The 12,879-nt window shown below is 41.6% G+C and overlaps 1 protein-coding gene across 1 annotated transcript in view; it reads right to left on the bottom strand.

The window, feature by feature from the left end:
- Nucleotides 1-980: 980 nt before the first annotated feature.
- Nucleotides 981-12,879, bottom strand: part of pcdh10a (protocadherin 10a) — a 39,259-nt gene continuing 27,360 nt past the window's right edge. Inside the window, exon 5 of the transcript XR_004335390.1 lies at nucleotides 981-992. The gene's annotated coding sequence lies outside the window, so the exon portion shown is untranslated. The remainder of the gene's footprint in view (nucleotides 993-12,879) is intronic.

The raw sequence follows: 12,879 nt of genomic DNA on the forward strand, positions 1-12,879 counted from the left end.
ATCTTGAAAAGGCTGAATCGTGCAGTTCCAATTCTGCCACCCAGGTGAGGACACACACCACATGACGCATCTTGTTGTTTTATTCTCTGTCCCCCTTATTCACTCATCGGGACCCCAAAGTGGAGTAGCATTAAATACGGAGAGGAAGGTCCGTTTCTTTGCAGCAAAAAAAAACAGATTCTGTGCTCTGAAAGAAAAAACACACATAGACAAAGACACCTAGAGCCCAGTGGCATTGCAGGGAGAAGACAGGGTGGAAGATGTATGGATACTGCAATGGGGAGTCTTTTGATGTAATGACTCGGGTCGACTGGGGTCTGGGGAGCCCTTTTGGAAAGCATTACCTTGAATGTCGAGCCGCTTCCACTCACTCCATCACCTATGATGCTAGTCAGTGTTAATAAGTAGGAGAAAGTCGTATCATTTTTCACAGCGTTTACTGTTACCGCAAGTCCCACTGAATGGCTGTGAATATGAAACAAAGGCACTGTGTGTGTGTGTGTGTGTGTGTGTGTGTGTGTGTGTGTGTGTGTGTGTGTGTGTGTGTGTGTGAGAGAGAGCGTACCAAAGGGTGTAGGAAATATAATATAGCAGTAGATTGCCATAGCCTTCAGTATGAAGTTACTAGCTCTGTCCTCTGGATGAAATACTGCACAATGCACTCTCTGAAGTAAACCAAGGACCTGAGTATGCCTCCACACACTTATGCACACAGCGTCTCATACTGAATAAACACTCCATTTCAGACCTCTTACACGATGCGACCTTAGAGATGTGATTTATTCATAGTGCTTGTACTCTCGTAGGTTACTAGCCTCTGTGCTTGCGTGTGTAAATAGAAAAGCAGCATATGTTTTCTTTTATTCTTTTTTTTTTAATTTCTCTCATGCAGGTCATGGTGGATGTCACCCCATTAAAAGTCTGAAAATGATGAATGATGAAAAGGGTGTCCCTCACCTCCTGCTCTCTGTGTGTTGCCGTTTTCAAACTCCCTTCGCTTTGTGAAGCGACAACAAACTTTGAGCTATGAAAGCTACGCGCGGAACATGGCGACTTTTGAAGGAAAAGGTAGATCGGGCAATGAGTCAGGCCTGCCTGACTCATTCTTTTGGGAATGACTGTGAAGACTTACAAAGAATATGTTTACGGCATTCGCTATCTAACTGAGATGTCCGGGACTTTATTTTCCATCTACGACTTTATTCTCTACTACGTGAGCCCCATCTCAGAGTTATCCTCACGTGTCTCTATGATGTGTTCATTAGACAGCCAATCACATTATTACATCTGGGTAGAAGCATACTGAAAACCCATGCACTGACTCTGATGAGATTTACTCCTCGGGTATTGAAATTGGATATTGACTGACAAGGCAATTTTAAATACTCAATACTTTATCTATAGGCAATTTGGTCGGTGCCTGAAAAAGTATTGAATTCGGTGCCCAGCCCTAATCAGTACACGTGTACTTCAGTTAACATTGTTTGCAGCGTTTTCTTTTGCAGGGTGTAAATGTTGAAGATGACTGTGATTGGTTTAAGGAAATGTATTGTAGCCTGTGTACATGTACGGCTCCACAGTGTAAATATATGTCTGCAATGGCAGACTACCCCATTAGTAAAAGAGGATTTGTGTGTGGATGGGTTAGAATGAGTATTTTAACCTCTTCATATGCCCAAACCTGCCAATCACAACGCCCAGCTGCAGCAATCTTCCAGTTCTTCTTTTTTTTTTTTGAAAATCCATCACAGATTAAAGACAATGATGAAATACTTTGCAACAGATTGCTGTGCGCACTCTTTTCTGTCCACAAGCATGTTTCCTAAGTGCTTTTGTGTGTTGTTTCCTGTGTCATATGTGCAGCATCACATGCCAACTGAGGACCAGACCTGCCTTCTCTGTTTGAGGGCAGATACGGCTTGTTTCCACTTGCCTCCACAAGCAATGTTAGATGAAGGTGTCACCCTGCTGTCACACAAGGGGTTTCCCATTGTTACTGACAGTGTTAGATTTCAATTTCTCCCTCCACTGGTATGTCTCACGCTTCTTTCATGCGAACGTTTCCCGTACATGTGCATTGCATCTGTATACAAATATCCCATTCTTCTTTCAGAGTCAGGTGTCAAAGACAAATGTATTTCCCCTTTCTAAACATAATCACTAAGTAAAGAAGACCTGAACGAATCTCACATTGGCATTTGTGAATATTACAATGCTCATCGGAAATAAATCAAATGCATGCTTGTTTTCTTCCTCTCTATTACCACTCTGCAAGCGCTTTCCCATCAAAGGCCCGCTGACGACACCTCGGGAAGGAAAGAAATAGCCCTGAGCCAAAAGCCTAGGAGTCCATGAGGAATTGCACAACACTGTTGCACAGCCCTGTCTTTGGATTTAACATATCATGGTATGCTATCCTCAACAGTGAATGACTGCGACATAAGAAAGAAACAATATGCAATTATATGAGATGTGTGCGTAACATTTTGCTGAAATAATTGCAAAGAATCAAAAGACATTACACAAAAAGGATTTCCGGCTTGTGGAAAAGATTGAATTGTAACAGTATTTACGGAATTGCCACACTGAGCTTCTGGAGAGCACAGAGGTGAGGCTAATGGAACAGTTTGACATTTTGGGAAATACGCTTATTTGCTTTCTTGCCTCGAGTTAGATGAGACTGATTGATACCCCTCTCATGTCTGTGTTTGAGGTATGGAGCTGGAGCCAGGAGGCGATTAGCTTAGCTTAGCAAAAATACTGTAAACCGTTCCCCGGGTCCTAGACTCCCAAGGGGCTGGTCTAGCCTTGTGTTGCGCTTTGAAAGAGATTGGTAAGGGCTACCTTTGGATAGTTCTGATTGAAAGAAATGAAGTTGGAAATGAAATGGATGGTCAAAATCCAACCACTGTGAAGATATCAATGTTTAATGTCTGGCCTGGAAATTGGAGGGAATAGGTTAGTATAAAACCAGTAGGCTATAAGCTGTAGGTTAGTGATTTCAGCATATATTGAACCAGGGAAAAATACATTAAACATTCAACCAAGGGCAAAAACATTGCTGAAAACATAAAACCCTTCAAAAATTATCCTTAATGTGTCATATTAGAGAGACTATTAAGCTGGAATGACATCCCAGGGGAACGTATATACACTCCTGTTTACAGCTAGCCTGTCTCTGTCCAACATTCAGAGGTATGGCTCCCAAAACCACGGATTTACCATGTATTTCTCGTCTGCTTTGTGAAATGACCACGACCTCTTAACACCTCATTACGTGGAGCTGGAACCTTATGCATTGAAATGAAGTGCTGGGACAATGGAAACAATGCCAATGGAAATGTAGCTCAGCGTGTATTCTTCCGGGAAGACTAACTATTAATCGATGCACTCCTACATCAATTCAGCTGTTATTCTAACAAATGTATATTTTATCATGCGTGTGTAACTGTTGCATCTCTGCAACTAGTCTGTGATTGAAATGTATCTCAGTGTAAATCCTTTCAGGAAGTCCTCACTCTTAATCAATGCTCTACCTAACTCCAATCAGCTGTTGTTCACCTTCCTGCTAAACCAATCAGAATCATTACACAAATGGCAAGGGCCAATCACAGAGTCACAACCCTGCTTCAAATCTGTTTCTCCCTTTGCCATTCATTATTAAATAATCTGTTTCTTTCTGTGCTATTCAGCTGTCATTGCAGGCAAAGAGTGCAACCCCCCACCCCCCGTTCCACCTCCAGTCCTCTACTCCAGCTGACCGGTCCGGAGCCTCCTTCGGTCTGGTCTTCAGGCTCTTTTGTCGCCACCACCGGTGTCTAGATTCAATTGGGGGGTCTGATGGTTTTCTACAACTATATACAGATATTCAAAAAAGTCTAATTGCCAAAGACTTTGTACATTTTATTTGAGCTGTATATTAAATCTTATTTGCATATCTGCAAACATGTCTCTCCTTGAAATTCAATTAGGGTCATTTGTTGCTTGGACACGTGTATGCCCTGGTTTAACGCTACTGTGTCTCAATGTCCACATAGAGAGGAGTTTAGGAGTGGATGGATGGGTCAAACAAACTCCAAACGTTCACTAAGGAAACTGTGTGAAACCAAACCATGGTCTTTTCCTAAACCGAACCAAGTAGCTTCATTTCCTAAATCTAAATTGTTGGCACATCATTTGAACAGTTAACGTGCCACTGCCACATGATGTGGTGTTGAGAGGTCATGGTCATCACGTTTTTCTGTGAGATCAGGTTGGTCATGACAGTGGTGCTGATCTCCTGATCCAATTTGACAACAAGTAGGTTGTTTAGTTCATCATGACTCTGAACTTTCAACACACAAGTCTGAAAAATAATGGAAAAAAGGTTTCCAATAGGCCTCAATAAGCAACATTTTAAAAGTCTTCGTCATAGGAGTGGCCTCATTGGACCATGCATAGAGCTGGGTATTGTTCTTAAAATGTCAATACTAATTCAGTAACTTTACTACCAGTTCCTAAATAATAATTTCCTCAATGCCAATTTCATGAAAGAAAAATAAATCCTTTATCTATTTTTTTTTGTTCCTACTACATGAGCTCCCATTTCTGAGTTTTTCCAGAAAGCCTCAACGATGTGTAACGTTAGACAGCCAATCACAGACTTTATTAGATCTTAGTAGAAGCATTCTCATTGGCTTACTGAAGCTGATGAGATTTACTCCTTATTATTGAAGTTGGGTATTTAATGACGAGACATTTTTTGATGCTCAATACTTTAGAGGTAGTTCCATCAGTGCCTACAAAGTATTGAATTTGGTACCCAGCCCCATGTGACCATGCCGAAAATATTTACATGATTTGTAAATAGTGAAAGGACATGGCAGTCCAATTACCAGCCAGTAAAACTGAGCATAAACTAACTAAACCTTACAGTTTTATTGTTATGCAATGTAATACAGTAGATTGTTTTAGCTGTTCGTATAAAGACTTTGATCAGCTGTGAGGCGTTATATTTTGGTTTTGGGGTTACATCAGATTTGACAGGGCCATATTTTTAACAGCACAGGTCTGTTTTTGATGAGGGAGTAACTAATAAGTAGTCTGGCTAATGCACACTGACTGAACTTTCCACACTGACTACGAAAAAAGTTTCAGAACAAAGTTCAAACTTCAGTGCGTGCGTTTTCTTTGATCTTGCAAGCACATCACGCTGATAATGAAGGGCTGCGTGCCCTCGGGTTAGATATTCCCATTTGATCTGATGAGTCCCATCAATTAAAGGAAAAACAGTAGTGTCAGTGTCAGTTTATTTATGGTACCATTGCATTAATGTGTATTTTTTGTAGATAATTGGAGGAGTAGTTCGACATTGTGGGAGACACACTTTCTTTCCTAGAGTTAGATGACAATATATATACCACCCTTGTGTCTGTCACTACTATTGCGTCACAAAGGGATGCTTGGTCAGGTGCCTTTGGCGTTTGTTATTGATGCAAAAAGTCTCCTTTAGCATCATATTTACTCTTGGCATAACTTTGACGCTCTGGGTCAAGTTCGTTTGCATCCCTATTTGACGCTCTCAGGACTCGCGTCTAGCCCTTTAGCATCATTTTTAGATGCACTTGCACTCTGACACTCATAATCAGGACGCACGTTAAACTCATAGACAGTGAAAGAAATGGACACAGCGATGCCATAGACTTCGACGGAGACCAGTGAAGTCTTTTAGAAGCACTTTTCCAGTGAGTGCTGAGCGTTACTGCACAGCCTCCAACTGAGCTTGAAGACGTAGATGCGATGTGAGCAACCTGTCTGAAAGTTGTACGTCTTCTGCTAAATGTGCATAGAGAAATCTATTCGTGGATAAATATGTCTTCATAAGGATTCACTTGCCGCATACCAAAGTATTACCAATCCATCAAACATTTGCTTTAATGGTCTCTCTATGGGCTTCTCCCTTAAATGTATGCCTCCAAGTCCCCCCAATTGCCTTCAAGCTTCTCTAACTATAGTAATTTCTCTATTGAGTGACAGTAAGTTGCTTGGTTATGACACAAATGTTAACCTATTTTTACAAAAACACCTGCTACGGGGCCAAAACGTGAGATACAAGGTAATAGAGGCTTATATACATTGTCGTGTTTCTTTAGAAATAAAGAATGGACAAATAGAGTCTTTAAACGCTTCAGGAGTAAAGTTATTCACTGTCAACGTGGCGCCAAAATGAATGGGAGTCAATGGGATGCTAATGGAAGGCGTTGGCTTGTTATGCTCAGAATCTCCCCATAGGAGGTACGCTTTCCAGATGCTCGCTTATCCCCTTGGTGTAACTGAGATACGGCACCAGAACGGGGCAGATAGGTTTAGAAAAAGATCGTGGCTGGGGTTACAAAATGTACGTTTCAGTGATAGCGGACAAGAACAGAACACCAAACCCCGGTCTCCTGGGTTTTTAAATACTCATTTATCAGAATCATTGATTTGTCATTATAAATGATTCTGATGAATGAATGTAAAAACTGACCATTATAAATACCTTTACCAATATATCGGGAAATGCATAATGTCGATATATCGGTCGGGCTTTAGAGATACAAATCTTCTAATCTACTGTACCTGTCACCATGAATGAAATAAGCAGATTCCTTTATACATTGAACAATGAAAATACATCTAAAGATGCATTTCCATGTATGTTAACTAACATAACCTTTCAACTGCATATTTTTAACTGATATGACGTGATTTTTTAAGTTTTTTTTCTAGTTTGCCATAGTAAGAAGGAGCTTGTCATGCAGCTTAATTTAAAAACCTTGGGTTGCAAACTTTCCACTAATGTTTCCACCTCATCATCTAGTTTTGATTGCAATCAACATAACAACTCTGTAGGAAGTTCGTTTTTACCAATGTCTTCATATATATGTAAATGTGTCTAAATGTAAATGTGGGGACACTTTTAGAGCAGGCATGCACCAACACCATGAGTGCAGATTTGCTGTGAAATTCACAGTGTAACTCAGCTCAGCTACAAAGCTCAGCTTAATTTAATGTCTGGGTAAAGCCAAATCAGTGATTTCTTTTTAAACGCATTAGAAAATACTTGTTGAACTTAGGGTTAGGGTCAGGGTTTATCTGTAAAACTGAAATTACGGTTCAATGAAGCGCTGGAGTGTATCTTAACATAACCCCTCTCCTACTTTATGAAAACAAAGTTACTACTAACTTTCAAGCGCATATAGCACCCGTTTTCTTCATTCCCTGTGTAGGCCGAGCAAGTTTGTTACTTTCCACAAGCTCCCTTTGCTCTTTCTTTTGTCTAATGAATAATGCTTTACATTGTAGTAGTCCGATTCTGATAGATGTTTCCTACTTGACAAAAGGAGCTAGCCTACTTTAATAACATGAATATAGGAAGTAGTTCAATTCTAATACCCTACTTTTAACTACATTGATAGATATTTCCTACCTGACACAATTAGCTGGTTTACTTTTAATTACATTTATAAATCAGTAGTCCATTATGATAGATGTTTCCCACTTGACAATATGAATACTTTTAACTTCATATTTTTTTTAAGTCATTTGGATTTGCATGGGCGGTAACCAAGACAGTTCCATGTGGTGTCAGCCTATAAAGTGAAAACTCATGCCACCGTGTGTAATGTCAAAACATGGAGGTGTTACACAACAACATGTGCAAAGGTTGGCAGGTGCGAACTGGTGCACACATCTATGTGTGTGTGTGTGTGTGTGTGTGTGTGTGTGTCTGGAGGCCTCTGTCCTCTCTTGCCCATCTCCCCAGGCAGAAGACCCCTGTCTCGCCTGCTATTTCTCAGTCTGACAGCTGAGAGCTAGACAGCGGAACGGAAGAGGAAAGGAGGGAGTGTGAGGACAGGGTGGAAGGAAAAATGGAGAGGCAGGGCATGAATTTGAGAGGAGGGTGAAAAGAGAGAGAGAGAGGGCAAAGAGGTAGACGTACAGAGGGAGTGGCTATCACTACATCTTCCCCTCTTTGGGGACCAGGTGTTCTCCTTCTGACTGAAAAGAGAAAAAAAAAAAAAGCCTCATGTCTTACTTGGCATCTGTGCACCTGCATCTGCAGGGCCGGGAGGTGAGGGGGGGTCAGAGACAAGGCATCAGATAAGGTTGGTCTCTAGAGGCTACTAGCTTTGTTGTTACACCACCCTACAGCAGACCTCCATGCCCCCACCCACACCCTCTCCCTCCCCCTGACACATCTCCTTGAAAATGAATGCCAGGCTTTGAGTCAGCAACTCAAGCGTTTCGCTTTCCTCAGACTAAACTATTTCTCTTTTTTTCCCCCTAGCTGGTCAGGTGTTTTCTGCAACTGTTTTTCGTTGTTTTCGTGACAGCTGGGAACGAGACGGACATTCTCTGTTGTTTTTTGGGGCCTGTATTAACTTGCGCTTGCACACTTTCTGTTGGTTTTGTCTTATTAAGAAGCGTTGTGTTTGGCAGTCAAGTCGCAAACCACCCCCCCCCCCCCCCCTGGTTTCATGTTGCTTTTGAATTCACTTTTTTACTAAAGTTTGTAATTGAATTTGTTTTCCCCTGCATCCATAAAGGCTATGTTCTTGTTCCACTAGCGTTCCAGCACTAACCCAGCCCTTTTTTTCTCTTTTTTTTCTGAGTGCAGGCAGCTATTGCTCTCAGTGATGTTTGTTCTTTTGTAGTAGTCATCCTGGCTCTGCAGTTGGCTTGTTTGTCTCTGTCAGCCATGTTGCGTTAACCTACCGCTGGAGGCTGAGGTCTGTCCTCCACTGGGTTCTTCCCCCCCCTTGAGGTCAGGGCGTGAGTCAGAGGCCTGATTCCATCACCCCAGGTTACCAACTCACTACTTCCTGTCCAGAATATGGAATGAGAGTGGATGGTGGCTGAGGGCAAGACACTTTAGGCCCTTTGTGTGTGTGTGTGTGAGTATTATTAAATAAGCATAGTAATTGTGATCTAGCCTGAAAATTGTTTGTTTTTTTTGTCCCAGTTTGACAGAGCCCAGAGGAGTGACATATCCGGTCTTCTCAGAATTGTCATTTTACATACAGTATGCGATCATACTGGCCACTAGCATTTGTCCTCAAATCAAAACAAAATACATTTTTCATTGTGGCAGCATATTAGCTTCAGTTACAATGAAAAAAATTGGCCTGAGATATCTATAAATCAGGAATATGTCTTAAGTTAGATATATTTTATATTTGTGGACATGTTGGATACTGAGTTATGTTAGCAAACGCTTTCATTTTCACACTTTACACAACCAGTAGACACGCTGCAAAATTAGCTATGCAACATTCGCTGCGGACAGACAGACAGATATGTGCACACACACACACACACACACACACACACACACACACACACACACACACACACACACACACGACCAAATGCATGCTTCCGGCGGCTGTGGCTCAGGTGGTTGAGCGGTCGTCTATCGTATGGTTAGTGGGTTGATCCCTGGTCCTGCAGTCCCATGTTGAAGTGTCCTTGGGCAAGACACTGAACCCCAAATTGCTCTATATGCAGCGCCATTGTTACGTGAATGGTGCCTGTGTTAAGCCCTTTGAGTAGGCGTTAAGTAAACCGCTGGATTAATACAATAAATTGACATTTAAATCTAAATTGACAACAGCTAGTCAACCTTAAAGGTCAGACCGCCTTAAGTGAGCCCGGGCCAAAGTTCTTGTTGCTGTTGTGACTAACCCCCTTCACTTTCATCGGGAGTTGGCCAGCGAGACACAGGGACTTGGCTTGGGTCTCAAGGAGTTTCAGCATTTATTCACCGACAGACAAACTGGACATAACTGCACTGCTATGTATGGCTGGGAGATATGGAGATAATCTAATATCACAATATTTTTGACCAAATACCTCGATTCCACAACAATATTGCAGTGTTGACTATCGGTGCTTTCACAAACTATTTACACAATGAGATTTTTGATAAAAAGCATCAGTAATGTGGATATAATGATTAAGTGGGTAAAGGCAAATAACTGAACAGTTACAACAGTCTGGCAAATTCAGAATATGACCTGACTTTACTGTAATGCAACCTTTAAAACCAGGAAAAAGACAACAGTTATGCCATATTTCGATATCCAAAATCTAAGATGATATATAGTCTCATATCTCAATATCGATATAATATCGATGCATTGCCCAGCTCTACTGCTACATTGAGCTATGTTGTTACTGCTAACGTCATAATCATAGTCACTCTGTCTCTTTCTCTCACGCGCAGTTATTCCTTGAAGACGTTTTCTAATTATGTAACCCATTTCTGTTTGAAAACATCTATTAAGATACATTTAAAAACAATACGAACAACAATTTCCTGATGCAAAGGCCCGGCGTTGCAATACACTGGCAGAAAAACCTTGGGCTTAGTACCAGACAGCTTTGGAACAAATATATTAAGACAGATGTAGCAGTGGCCCAAGTAGTTTGGAGAAGGTCATCTTAGGAAACTGAAAAAAAAGTACCTGCCTCCTATTCATGCCTCGGAACAGATAAGAAAAGCGCAGATGAGGGTAATTTTGGCTTGGATGGCTTTCTGGTACAGTCTGTCCACGCTGTTGTGGAGTTATCAGACTAAAAGATGCTGTCGACAGCATCTTCAATAAGACCTGCGAAAAACTGTGGACAACATGAATGAAAGTGCATTGTCCGTCTCTGACAATCTTCACTTTCTTTTGTGTCAAAGCACAAGTTAATTAACCATGTTGGGTTTCATCTAACACATAATTACACATGTTTTATTATGACTTTGAAAACATTCACATATAGAGGAGTCATTTCAGGAAATGGTGCAATTCAAAAATAACCGTTGGCCCTATGATGCCACTTCATGCATTCAAATTGCTGTTTGGCAACCAGTACTTATTTTGGTTGTAAGTTGGAAGGTGTGATTTTATGCTTTCATTGCTGTTTGGCAGAAGATGATTTCAGTCAGCCTGATTCATGCTCTCTCATCGTTGCTTATAGTTTTCTTGACATCATACAGAGAACCATTTGGCCCAGCTGGCAAGCACAATGTCAAATCCTGCCTTGGCTTCTGTGAAATGAATGAAATGAACAGATGTTGGATGAAGTTTTGCGGGTGGGAAGATAACAGGCTTTCTGTTAAATGCACAGAGTACGTCCAGGTCAACGGGGCAGCGAGGTCTCGGGTCAATAGGTTGTTCCAGACCTAGCCGGCCAGCAGATAAGGAAAGAGATGGGAGGAGAAATGGGCATCTGAGCGCAGACTGTAATAGCTGTCTGCTCTGGCCTGATGAGGTAGCTGGGGAATAGAGCCCAAGGATGCCTGTGTGTCTGTGTGTGTGTGTGTGTGTGTGTGTGTGTCTGTGCACACGTGCGTGCACAGGCCTTGACTGATAGGCTGGCCAGGGATAAGAAGGCCAAGGAAGAAGGAGAGCTGCATGTGCATCCAGTTTGTGTGTCTGCATGGGTGTACCATGTAGTCTGATGAGGTGGCTGTGGTGAAAGGTGATGGGGCCGGCCTGTGTAAATGATGGCTGATGGGGTCTCTTGAAAGTCTATTTAGCCAGAGTAATGAAGTGCGTCTGCCAGGGGAAGAATATGAGGGACAGGCTCGGAGGTTCAGACAGACAGCCCGGTCACCTCACTCAACCTTGTATGGAGGGAAGAGGAGAGATGGACAAGATGATTCGGTTGTAATGACTCGTATTCGCTCTGTCTGCCATGCAGGCGCCTTGATGGACAAACAGATCAGGTAACCCCAGAGCCATGGAGAGAATGTCTCCACCTGTGGGTTGTCTGGCTTGCCTTGCACAGTCAACCTGTTTGCCTATACTTTCTCTCTTTCTTAGTAGCAATGCCAGCACCTCAAAATCTCTTATATTTCATGTATGGAGATTCGTTCTTGATTGTCCACCCATATCCCATGGTCCATAAACGCATCTCACTCCAAACAAAAGCTGGTAAGTGAACCTTTAGTTTAGAATATTTCATCATCGCAGATTTCCCAGTATTGACAGAAATGCATCGTGATGATTGGGCAGATTCTTTGACTTGTTCGCTCGTTATTTGAGCCGATATTTCCTCAGCTAAATCGGGAAACAGTTTGAATTTCAAACTGTATTTTCTTTTTGCCAAGTAGTAGATAATCAGTCAACAAAGTACTTTATCAGAGATGTATTGTGAAGTTGGTAAAAAAAAATGGGTTTATTCTGTATTCCTTTCCTAAAATATCAGAATTGTTGGCGCAGAAGCTTAGATATTTTACTGGCATCCGTATTCAAATTGTAAAATCATTACATTACATTTCATGTCTTTTAGCTGACGCTTTTATCCAAAGCGACTTACAATTGCTAAATATATCCTCTGGAAGAACTAGGGTTTAAGCATCTTGCTGAGGGTTGATCTATCGCAGTGGGAATCGAACCCAGGTCTCTCACACCAAAGGCATGTGTCTTACCCACTGCTCCATCACCACCCCAACCAACCATGCAATGACAGCCCTTACATCACAGCTTGTATGGTAGCAAGGTAATCAGGGCGTTACGTCTCGTTACAATAGGGTATTACCAGGGTAATACTATGTTAATTATACATTATATTACATTAAATTTCATTAAGCAGACACTTTTATCCGAAGCGACTTCCAATAAGTGCATTCAACCATGAAGGTACAAACTCGGAACAGAAATAATCACATTGAAGTACATTAGTTTCAAATTAGCCAAACTACAAAGTGACACATTTAAGTGTAACAAGTAAGTTCAATTTATTTTTTCATGATTTTTGTCTTGTGGCGGCAGATGTGTAGACTTTAAGCTGTCCTGTCTTTTTTTACTTTCCAAAACCAATGATCCATCATGCATGCCCACGTCACACAGCAAGTGGCCACAT

Source organism: Etheostoma spectabile, chromosome 2, assembly GCF_008692095.1.
Source record: "Etheostoma spectabile isolate EspeVRDwgs_2016 chromosome 2, UIUC_Espe_1.0, whole genome shotgun sequence".
NCBI classification, from domain to species: domain Eukaryota; kingdom Metazoa; phylum Chordata; class Actinopteri; order Perciformes; family Percidae; genus Etheostoma; species Etheostoma spectabile.